Genomic DNA, 12,235 nt, shown 5'->3' with positions numbered 1-12,235 from the left:
TGAGAGTGGAAGAGAGTGCATCCCTCAGGGCTTGAGGTTTTTAAACTGTGGTTTGGGGCCATTGTGGGGTTCGTGTCTGGGTACATCCTGCTTTTGTAAGTATTTCTGTTTTAGGGTACATAGTATGATACAGCCTTAGGACCAAAAGTAGGTCATTAATTTAGTGAGCTCTGGGTTCAACTGTGGACCTGAAGATAAAGAAATGAAGACTGGGATTTAAAGTGAGAAGCTACAGTAGGGCCCTGGCACTCATTACACATCAAAGCAACATTTAGACTGTACCATTAGACGGGATGCTTAGGCCATACCTACATATTGTATATACCTACCACTTACTCCACTGCTACTTTGCTCCACAAAACCTCTTAGTGGGCTTTCCCACTGAAAACAGTCCTGCCTTTTAAAAATCAAGGGACATCACTGCCTTTATAGTCAGAGTGCCGCTCAGTAGTCCAACAACCTTCACTGGTTCCACAAGTCTTACCAACAGCCACTAGTCAGCAGCATAGACAGCACACAAGAAATGGACGTAGCTCCGGGTCTGGAAAGTGAAGCCATTGTAGAATTTCCTCAAACCTGCATTCTTCCTGAAGGTCAGCAGGGGTCAGCTCTTCTGGTTACAAACTCTGAATGTATGAAAGTCTATGATAAAATGAAGTTATGGTCTCATCTAAAGTAACATAGATGCTTTAAGGTGGGCCTGCCTAACCAATCTAACTAACCAGTCAGAGGTCAGTCGAAAAAGAACGAAGACATGAAGGTCTTTGCACCCAAAATGCAAACCAATGGGTGACATCACGTGACTACGTCCACTTCTTTTATACAGTCTATGGTAGGCAGCCGTTCCAGTTTAATCTCGTCCCTTGACCTGTTTTACCAAAGAAATAATTTCATTTTGAAATACTAAAGCTTGATTACATGTTTTACTGTTGGTGCAGGTGCATCTTTTGAGCTGTGATGGCCGAGTGGTTAAGGCGTTGGACTTGAAATCCAATGGGGGTTCCCCGCACAGGTTCGAACCCTGCTCACAGCGGTGTGACAGCTAAACCTGTATCACACACAGTGTTTATTTATGCCATGATGAAACTCTGTCGACAAACCTCTGCGATTATGCAGATGTCACGTAGACTTTGAACCTCTGAGTTTAGGCAATGCTGATGATTGATCTGTGATGCACCTGGGTCAATCACATCCTCGTCACCTCTATTCAAATCACATCAATAGAGAGCTGTCCCAGAAGGTGCCACAGTTTTCACATATTCTTGATTATCCAGCCAACAGCTGAATGTGCTTGTAGTTGAGGTTCCTTGGAAAGAAGTCAGTATCCAGAGAGTGCTCAGACTTTTCTCTAAATCCCAACCAGAGACAATGGGTATCAGGTGGTTATCAACTATCTTGTTAACTAGTTTAATCTCGTCCCTTGACCTGTTTTACCAAAGAAATGGGTTTCAATATGAAATTGTCAGTGTAAGAGTACACGGTCATCAGCACCAGCACACTCAGCACAGCCCTATGAAGCAGGTTCTATTCACTTTCTTCCAAAACTGATACCCACACACCAAAGCTGTCCAGTTGCTGGCAATGTAACACTGTGTAATTAACGTTAGGTCTGTTTCATTGTCTTCCTCTGGAGATGCTTCCTTCCACTAGCTCACACCATGTGTCTGAGCAAGTGCAGACTGCTCTAAAAAATCTATCCTCATATTCCTCTGCCATGGTCCACGTTCAGCAGCCTCTGCCATTCACATCATTGTATTATGTGTATTTGAAGGTCTGACACTAAATCAGCTATAGATCACTGCAACATTTTCCTGGCTTGAAGTGTGAACATGGCCTCAAATCATGAACATTTGGTCAATTAAAAAAGATAAACCACTCATCAGCAAAGATGATACATCAGCAGCAGCATCATGAAGGTTTCCTTCAACACAGCCTACTGCTGTGAGCCCCACAGCAGATTTGTCACAACTTAGTATTTAGTTAGTGTTTCCAAAGTAATATCTTATAGGACAACAGAAACACCTAAAGGGAATAGTTTTAATAATTGAGTTGTACAATTATTGTTGGTTACAAAAGTTTTATAATTTTAGCAAATTTGTGCATATAACAGCAGCTCAGGGTAACTCAGTGGGAGACACACACACACACACACACACACACACACATTAACAGAAGACAGATTTGGAACATTGGAGACAGAGAGAGGGTTGGTGACAAAGATAGCGAGCGTGATAGTAGAACCCATGAGTCAGGCGGTCGAAGCCTAGAGGAGAGAGCATGAAGTTCAGTATCACGTTACAATGTGTGAGTAACAATCCAGCACACTGTGTGTGTGTTTGTGTGTGTGTGTGTGAGTGTGTGTGTATTAGGATACCCTGGTAGTCCCTGCCCACGTCTGCACTACAGCATCTACCACACACTCTCTCAGAAAAAAACAGTGGGTGGACTGAGAATCCCTTTCAGTAATTGTTTCATTTGAATATTTCATCCTAAGCAAATGACTTTCAGAGTGCTTGCTTCTTCCTGTTGGCGACACCAGTGGGAACAAAACTCCCACCTATAAGTTTAACTAAAAGAGGAAAGAACCTTTTTATCAAATCATAAATTAGGCCTTGTGTTTTGTTAACAATGGCTTTACTCTCTGCTGTTGGCTGTGTATGTAAAGATCATTCTAAAGTCAGCGTTTTTGATATTTTCTTGTCTTCCTCTGGTCCTTTTTGTATGTATAATTAGTATGATATGATAACCCTTCTCTCTACCATTAACAGGGCTGCATATGTAACGAAGGGAATGAAATAGAGAAAATTGCATAAAGTGTTATTACACTAAACATTTTAGATTTTACACATTATATGCATGAACACATAATATTCCTTTTGAGAAACTATCTTTTATCAGAAGATGAAGGCCAGTTTCTGAGAAAGCCGGTCTCACATACAGGGGCTGTGATGGCCGAGTGGTTAAGGCGTTGGACTTGAAATCCAATGGGGTTTCCCCGCGCAGGTTCAAACCCTGCTCACAGCGACTTTAGCGCTCATAAAGCAGTGCCAATCTGACAATAGATGTCAAACTTCACTGTTACCTTATATGACTCTTTGAATTAATAATGAACTTCCTGTGACAGAGCAGCTGGGTGAGAGGATGGAGACAGTGGTCGACCTTGGTTGTAATATGACCATGTGTGTGCCTGTCATAGACACCCAATCACACAGGAAACGATAAACAGCAATGGTCAGCAGGGAGCCAAAAGATATCGGCACACACCGTGTCCTTGACTTCCTTTCTTTTTGATTCAAGCTATTGACCTTTTTTCACTGATTCCCTCTTGTGTATGTGGCCATCTGTGTGTGTGTGTGTGTGTGTGTGTGTGTGTGTGGCTCTGAGATGATGAGACTCCTGGCCCAGTTTACTGCAATGCAGAGAGAAGGGGGAAGAGGAGAAGTAGCAGGAGGAGGAAGAGAGATCAGTAAACACACAGGTGAAAGGAAGAGGAGAAAGGAGGAGAATAAGAGAAGTCAAAGTGGACTCAAATCAAAGAGAAAGAAAAGAATCAAAGAGATAGAAACGGATGACTGTCTTTTGATGCTCTCTGTACCATAGTTGCCCAATAACACAACTTCCACAAATATTTCATCTCAGTAAAGAATTTTAACAGTTCTTCTTTTCAGTCACTAAAGGTCATCAGGAAGAAAAAAACCCTGAAAAACTGCAGTTAGATTGGACATTATTATAACATTTATGAGAAAGAAGTAAAAAATCCTTGTGAAAATCTAGTGAACAGCATTCAGTAGGTGAAATGTAAAATGAATTAACTGTAAGACCAGCTGCACTGCTGACCCATGTTAATGTCTGCCATGATACAAGGAAGGAAGGTAAAGGAAGGATCAGAGATCTTGGTTTTGGCTTGTACTTCTTTCTGTTAAGCAGGAAGAAACTATTAGTTTATATGATGAAAGAGTGTTGAGAGAATATTTTTCAGATCATTCTATAAAAACTATGTTCTCCTTACAGTGCAGACTGAGACCAATCCACAATTCTGCAGCTGTTGCACAGACCTCATGCCCGGCAGTGGTAGGGTGGCTTGCATGCAGTTGCAGCAATATAGTGTGGAGAAGTTGTGATAGCCAAGTGGTTAAGTCATTGGACTTGAGTCTCTGGCCTCCCATGTTGTATACATGCTCTCCTCGAATTGAGAAGTTGATCAAAGTGATGAACAAGCTTAAGGAGTGTCTGCCAGTTTTGGACCACTTAGGGAAGGGAATATTTAAATGACACGTAGGATCTCGATGGAAACTAAATATTCAAGATCAAAATCTTTACTGTACATTGTGTAATTCTTTGAGAACAAAATGATGAAACACTGGTCAATAGTAACGGCCCATATCCTGGTATCTCCTTCATACTCTTGAGACTGTGCTGGGAGACACAGCAAACCTTCTTGCGACAGTTCCTATGTACATGCCATCCTGGGGAAGCTGGACTACCTGTGCAACCTGAATGGGCTGCAGGTACCGCCTCATGCTACCAGAAGTGACAAGGACACTAGTAAAACACAAAACTAGATAGAAATCAGTCAGGAAGGACAAGGAGAGAGCGACTGTCTGTGGCCACCACCTGCACAACTATGCCAATTTTTGGGGGCTGTCTTGCTGTTGCCTCTCCACCAAAACAGGTGAAGTTGATTCACAATCACTTATGCTTCCCAACTGGACAGACTGATATCCCTGGAGTTTAATTGACTTGGTGTTATATATGATGATTAAATGCTCCCTTTATTTTTTTGAGCAGCGTAGGTTAGAAAAACTATTATCTTCTGTGTATCTTTGAAATACCACATTTTTATATCAGATCAAATTGAATCCAATCCAACCAATAGAATCCTGAGATCATTTTGAAATACTAAAGCTTGATTACATGTTTTATTGTTGGTGCAGGTGCATCTTTTGAGCTGTGATGGCCGAGTGGTTAAGGCGTTGGACTTGAAATCCAATGGGGGTTCCCCGCGCAGGTTCGAACCCTGCTCACAGCGGTAAGCCAGCTAAACCTGTATCACATGCAGTGTTTATTTATGCCATGATGAAAGTCAGAAACTCTGTCGACAAACCTCTGCGATTATGCAGATGTCACGTAGACCTTGTGCCTCTCAGACTTTGTACCTCTGAGTTTAGGCGATGATTGATCTGTGATGCACCTGGGTCAATCACATCCTCGTCACCTCTATTCAAATCACATCAATAGAGAGCTGTCCCAGAAGGTGCCACAGTTTTCACATATTCTTGATTATCCAGCCGACAGCTGAATGTGCTTGTAGTTGAGGTTCCTTGGAAAGAAGTCAGTATCCAGAGAGTGCTCAGACTTTTCTCTAAATCCCAACCAGAGACAATGGGTATCAGGTGGTTATCAACTATCTTGTTAACTAGGTTTTATTCCTCAGGCATGGTTATCGTTTGACATTGAGTCAGCTTCCACACGAAAAGGACCGATCGCATGCTTCTCACTTCAGTCAAGAGTGATTATAATGGAGATATGTATATCTTAATCAAATTAATTGAACAGTGGCTTCTTGCCATTATCATACCTAAATTACAGTCCCTGATGCAGCATTGATGGCTGAGCAGTTAAGGCATTCGGCTTGAAATCCAATGGGGTTTGAGGTGAAACCCTGTTCACAGCAGTTGCAAAATTTTAACAGCAAAGGTTTAATGCCTTAACCACTGAGCCACCACAGCTTTCTATTACAGAGGTGTTCCAGAAGATACCATGATTTAAAAAAATACTTGATATAGTCTTGAGAGGAAATACCCCCCAATTCAGATGTAACTCGCGCTCTAGCAGCATCTTCACTAAACTCTTTAGGAGCCACCATTGTTGTTTGCAAACTAACAGTTCCTTCCTGCTGTCATCACACCACCAACTCTGCCTGCAGTTCACACTGTGCAGTGGCGGTAGTTTCAGGGTGCCTTGGTTGCAGTAGCAGCAGGGCAGCTGTGATGGCCGAGTGGTTAAGGCGTTGGACTCGAAATCCAATGGGGTCTCCCCACGCAGGTTCAAACCCTGCTCACAGCGGTTCATCAAGCACAGAGGTTCTGTCTCAGTTATGAACTCCTGAGACTTTATGCTCTCATTCATACATGACGTCATTGTAGAGTCTCACCTCTATCCAAGCATCAAAGAGATGCCTTTCAGGTAACAATTACTCCTACTCCTACAAGACCACAGGTCACACACCAATGCAAAATAGTAACCAGTAGTAGTCTCTGGCCTCATGTGAAGCTATGAGGATTTCATGCGAAGCACAAATGTACATACTTTGCTCCGATAGCTCCCTCGCAGTTATTACAATGTCCTCAGATCAATAAACTTAAGCTGCTATTGCTGGTGTAAAATAGGGTCTCTATACAGCATGAGATTAGACTGCAGGCACTACTCAGGGCCTCTTTATTTCAGGTAAAACAATAATTACATTACAATACTTCTGTTTATATTTAAAGTTAAAGGATGTGGCCCTGAACCTCCAACAATCAGAAGATAGGCAGTTTGAGCCCTGGCTCATTTTGTCCACAAGTGTACTTTAGCAGGACACTGAAGCTTATGTGTGTCAATGCTTAGTGATGGCTCCCTTATGAATGATGGGTGAATGTTAATGTTAATGTGCTTTAAGTGGTTGAAAAGACTAAAGACGTACTATACAACTACAGTCCATTTACTGTATATTGATAGGATGTCTACATACAGGTCATGATAATATCAGGTGGAAATGTGGTCACGGTCTCACAAAGTAATGGAAGGATTGCTCCACAGGAACATGAAGATGTGTCCAGTTGTGGGTGAAAAAGATAAACAGATCCGAACATACACTGCACTGTTCCTGCTCCTGTAGGCACATCCTCTCCTTGGACTCTCTTCCTGGGAGGAAAATACAGTTCTCTCTCCAGTCATGCACAAGGTATTTGCACTAGTTACTGTCTGTAGGAAGGTGTGATGAAATGCAAAGTAGTTGCTGATGGCCACACAGGACAATCTACATATATTTACACTGTGTGCAGCTGTATGAGTCATGGAGAGTAGCCAAGTACATTTACTGTACTTAAATATCATTTTTATGTATGTGTACTTTAGTTGAGCATTTCCATTTTTTTGCTACTTTCTAACTCTACTCCACTATATTATGGGGGGAAATATTGTACTTTTACACATTAACATTTACCTGGAAGCTTTTATTACAAGCTACTTTTGAAATTATGATTTCATAGTAACATATAAGTTTAAATCTGAGAGAGAACCTCTGTGCTTGGCTAATCGCTGTGAGCAGGGTTTGAACCTGCGCGGGGAAACCCCATTGGATTTCGAGTCCAACGCCTTAACCACTCGGCCATCACAGCTTCAACAGCTGTCCTGCTGCTACTGCAACCAATCCACCCTGAAACTGCCACCACTGCACAGTGTGAACTGCAGGCAGAGTTGGTGGTTTGTGGACCTGATAAGGGGAAGTTAGCCTGTTTTAGATGGTGACAAATGGTTTCAAGTGTAAAGTTTTTTTTTTATGTGCTTGCCCTATTACAAACCGTTTCTGATGACTTCCCAGATGGTTCTGTGTAAGAAACCATATGATTAGGATAGTGGCAAACCTAAATGCAATGCTGGAGTGTAATATTTAAATATGGTAATTCAAAATGTAACAATGTGCACTTGCCTACTTGTGGAAATACACACAGGTATTGTGAGTTCATTGACCACTTAAAGAAATATATCAACTTTTCATATCTTGCCTCTGTCACAGCAACAGTTTTGCTTTTATTCTGTATATATATATATATATATATACATACACACACACACATACATATATATATATATATATATATATATATATATATATATACACATACACACACACACACATACATATATATATATATATATATATATATATATATGTATATATATATATATGCAAAAACAAACAAAAAAGCATCCATCAGTATACAATAACATCATTGCTGGACATCCTAGTGTTTGTGTGCCACAGCGCGGTGGGTGGGATGGATGGACAGACAGATCGATCACGTTGGCATGAATCACACAGTGAAGAAGCAGAGACACCAAAGACAGCTCACTCCTACCACTAGCACAAACCACATAGTGAATACACACATTTAATTGTGCATTTTAAGAACTTAAAAAAGACACCACACAAAGTCAGTCAGACACTTTTATTTTGTTACGTATCCAGTATCACCATCAAGCCTCCTGGTTGATTTAGTCTCATTATTTAACATGTTAAACAGCATTACAGATTTGGGCCTCAGTCCTGATCACCTGTAATATGAAAGATAACGTTCCTAATGATATTCAAGCCAAACCACTTGCTGTATGACCCAAACACACCATCCTTTTCCATTTTACTCACTCAGATCTTTCTAAGTGAAATGGACTTGTGAGAGAAAAGGTTGCATTTCAGGCAGAAAATAAAAAACATGACTAACATTTGAGTGTAAAAGGCAACTGATCCAGCCCAGTAGCAGTGATGACCACCACTGTATCTCTGGTAGCTGCACATTTAGAAGAAGACCAAGATAGATCAGGTTGGCAGAAATCTGCTGTGGACCGAAGCCAGCAGAGATGCCAAACAGTTTCACTCCCACTAATGCACATGCGGATGCACACACATGCATGCAGATGGAAAAGAGGGTTTGCCAAGAAATGAGCAGTCATGAAACACTAAGGAAGCAGTCATCAAACAGCTATTTGTGTAGCTGCTGTCAGTCTCTCAAAGAAACAATGAGAGGAGTTCTTACTAAGACACACAGTTTATATAGGGACTTTTTATGTTGGTGTGTGGTTAATGACCCAGCTAAGGCTGCCAGGGTAACTGATTATCAACACGGCCAGTTTATGTGTTCAAGGATTTTGGAAAATATGCTAATTCAATTTGAAATATGCTAAGATACCACTCTTTTGACTCTGACTTAAATACGAACCATCCAACGCAGCTGGTGAGCTTAGTTTAGCAGAGAGCATAAAGATGTTGTATGATGTGTCAGAGGATCAGAGGTAGGTGGATTACTTTACCTTTGGAAAGAGCCAGGTAGCTGTTTCCCCTACTTTTAAGTCTGCTAATCATAATAATAATCACAGCAAGATATAAATCTCGGTAAGGAAAGGAATAAGCATATTTTCCAACAGTTCTGCAACAGTCACATGACAGTCTCTGATAACCTTGCTTGAACTGTCCTGCAGTGCCTTAACTTCTTACCGCGCTGCAGTGATACAGACGTGTACTTCAGGTCACAGTGACATCATTTGTTGGATGTTGTTACAAGTGGAACAAACTGTGCTAAAAAGCTAACTCACCCCTATCAGTGATGCAGGCCACAGTCATTACACAATCATTCCCTACTTGTGTACTAGTACTAGTTTGTACTACTTTTGTGCCTCTCTGTAGTTTGTAGATTGTTAACAGTCGCTTCAACTGGAGACCCTACATGAATTAAAACAGCCATTGTGTTGCTTTCATACATAGAATATTGAAGAATTGGCAGAATTGTTCACACATGTAGAAACTTTTCTACATTATTTACTAATATTACAAGTTTAATAGCCTAGATTTGATGTCAATCATTCGTTGGAATGTGAAATTCAATTCAGTATCTGTGTTGAGATACACTTTAGTTAGGGGAGTTAGGGTGTGTCGAATGATGCTGAAACACACCTACAATGATGATTAATGCGGGCTTGTTGAACAGCTTGTTTTGTTCTTAATGATTTTGGCTAAAGCAGATATTACCTGACTTTCCTGTTTCTTCCACAGCCAAACTGTTTGCTTTCGTCCCTCATGACTGAATTTTAGTGGTTCAATTACAGTCTCAACAGCTTTGTACTACTGGAAGTGCCAGCATGGTGATGACCGACTGAATTCAATTGCAAAGGGATCTAAATTCCAGCACATTATTTTATAATAATTGAATAAGAGCTCATTTTAAAAGAGTAAGCTGGTATTTTTCATTGTCAGCAAATCCCACATGCAGAGCCAGACCAACAATGAAGTGAAGCTGCAAGATCTTTGTGTATCACAGTCTAATGTACAGTATCTTATAGTCCTCCTCTGAGCTCATTAAAACACAGCAATGAGCCAAATGGTTCAATACAATGAACACACAGCTAGTTTATTTTCAGTCAAGCATCAAATGCTGATTAATTTGCTGCTGGCAACAAATGTACCATTCCCCCCAGACTAGCAACTTTTGTTACAAACTACAGTGGTCAGTTATTTTAGGAGACGGATGAAACTTTTGAAGCTACAGATTTGTTTGTTTTCATATATTTGTGAAGTGTTTTTTCATCTTTAATAGGAAGTGGGCTTGCAGCTAAGAGCCACAGACAAAGGAAGGAAGTCCGAGACTAACATAACATAACATAACTTGGTTTTGGTCTTTTCTGGACATACGTGGATAATAAGAAAAATATAGAACATTGCCAGTCAGGAAGCTACAATCAATGTTGAGTGTATTATTGACATTGTTTTATTTTCTGGTGGGATGATGAAGGGAACACACATTTTGGCTAATTTTACTGAATGGAACTGCTTTCTCTTCTTCTAGTTGAGTCAGACAAATCAACTCAGACCACATGATAACACTTTAATTGACAAGCGATGCTATAAAATAGAAAAATAAATCTATTTTCATTGGTTTATTTGGAACTGAAGCTTGAGGCATTCTGTGTCTTTGAAGCAAAGTGTTGAGTACATGGGTAGGCTGTTTGTCATGTCGATGTTTGCTTCAGGGTTGTCAGCCACTTGCAACAGACCTAACGTTGTCAGTATCATAGCTGAATTATCATCCTGCCTAGTGGGATTTAGAATGTGGGAGTTTCAGGGGCAGCAGGCATTTTCTCTTGTTACTGGTATTCAGGTTCATTGCTTCATGAGTTCCACAATAGCCCTATACGCTTTTACTTGCATGAGTAATGCAAATAAACAAAAATGATCAGGTGACCAAACTCAGGTGACATCAGGAATCATGTGTGGAAACACATCAGGTTTTAATCAAATTTCATTCATTTGATTTTTGTTTTAACAGAAACTAAATACATTCAGTCAGTAACACTTTAGTCTGATTCATGCATTTAAAATTTTAGTTATAAAGTTTTAGTAGTTTGTCTCGGCTTTTTTATTGTTGCTTACTGTTGCTTCCACTCACAGTGGAACGTAGATGCATTTTTGGTTCATAAATCTTCCTCCAAAATCATTAGATAAAATTACTGACAGAGAAAGAACATTACTGAATTCAACGTGTAATGCAGTAGTAGCAGTAGTGCTTTTATTCATTGACAAAAATTGTAGCAGATTTCATCAAAGTTCTCGTTCTCAAAATTGACTGTTTATATAGTTTTGGTCCCACACAGAGAGCATCATGTGGCTGACCCAATCAAAGATGTATCTTATATCTCTTGTACATTACGTCCGTTCTGCCTCTCCATCTCCAGCTATTTTGCTACCTGTGTGTCGAATCAGAAGGCCTTATATTCGTGGTGGCATCATGTTTTGCAAATGGTAGTTGCTTGCAAACCGCAGATGTATTTGCCATTGTTGCAGGATTCTCACATGCTTGTGCATATGAGTGTTTGTTTTGATTAGTAAAAAGGGTTAAAATGAGCAAAGGGGAGGAGGGGATGTAGCTCAGTGGTAGAGCGTGTGCTTCGCATGTACAAGGTCCTGGGTTCAAGCCCCAGCATCTCCAGAATTGTAACTCCCGACCATTGTATTGCATATTGATACATCTGTTCTCTCACACTCCACAAATATGCAAGTTATGTTGATTGGTGACTCTAAAATGCCTGGAAGTGTGGGTGTAACAGGAATAGGCTTCCAGCCCCCCTGCGACCCTTCAGGATAAGTGCTATAGACAATGAATGGATTTGATTGGTCTGTTTGGCAGAAGGTGTCATGTGGTGGACCACCTCTTGTTTGTTTCTTATCATTAGTTGTTGTCCAGCCATAGCATTGTTTTTTGGCTTAGTTGGGTCAGAGTAATGTGACCCTTCCTGACCTGCCTTGTTTAATAAAGGCTTTCATTTTACAAGAAAGGTGCAACTACTACATGGGGAGCATCTTCTAATAATAGATACCTCTCTTCCCATTTTTGCAGTGAGTTCTTTTATGTGATTTCCCTGGGAAAGTTGCTCATCTGGTGTGACTCCCAAGAGTACGCTGTCAGACTCTACTGCACCACTC

General features: G+C 40.6%; 6 non-coding genes across 6 annotated transcripts; 5 read left to right on the top strand and 1 right to left on the bottom strand.

Annotated features, from left to right (window-relative positions):
* Positions 1 to 951: 951 nt before the first annotated feature.
* On the top strand, positions 952 to 1,033 carry trnas-uga (transfer RNA serine (anticodon UGA)). Its single transcript has one exon. It is a non-coding gene; the product is annotated as a tRNA-Ser (tRNA).
* A 1,909-nt stretch (positions 1,034 to 2,942) lies between these two features.
* Positions 2,943 to 3,024, top strand: trnas-uga (transfer RNA serine (anticodon UGA)). The gene has a single exon. It is a non-coding gene; the product is annotated as a tRNA-Ser (tRNA).
* Positions 3,025 to 4,947: 1,923 nt separating this feature from the next.
* Positions 4,948 to 5,029, top strand: trnas-uga (transfer RNA serine (anticodon UGA)). The gene has a single exon. It is a non-coding gene; the product is annotated as a tRNA-Ser (tRNA).
* A 955-nt stretch (positions 5,030 to 5,984) lies between these two features.
* Positions 5,985 to 6,066, top strand: trnas-cga (transfer RNA serine (anticodon CGA)). The gene has a single exon. It is a non-coding gene; the product is annotated as a tRNA-Ser (tRNA).
* Positions 6,067 to 7,300: 1,234 nt separating this feature from the next.
* trnas-cga (transfer RNA serine (anticodon CGA)) lies at positions 7,301 to 7,382 on the bottom strand. The gene has a single exon. It is a non-coding gene; the product is annotated as a tRNA-Ser (tRNA).
* A 4,287-nt stretch (positions 7,383 to 11,669) lies between these two features.
* On the top strand, positions 11,670 to 11,741 carry trnaa-cgc (transfer RNA alanine (anticodon CGC)). Its single transcript has one exon. It is a non-coding gene; the product is annotated as a tRNA-Ala (tRNA).
* The last annotated feature ends 494 nt before the right edge of the window (positions 11,742 to 12,235 follow it).

Source organism: Pempheris klunzingeri, chromosome 17 (assembly GCF_042242105.1).
Source record: "Pempheris klunzingeri isolate RE-2024b chromosome 17, fPemKlu1.hap1, whole genome shotgun sequence".
Taxonomy (NCBI): domain Eukaryota; kingdom Metazoa; phylum Chordata; class Actinopteri; order Acropomatiformes; family Pempheridae; genus Pempheris; species Pempheris klunzingeri.
The sequence above is the reverse complement of the archived record's forward strand: the minus strand, read 5'-3'. Positions and strand labels throughout refer to the sequence as shown.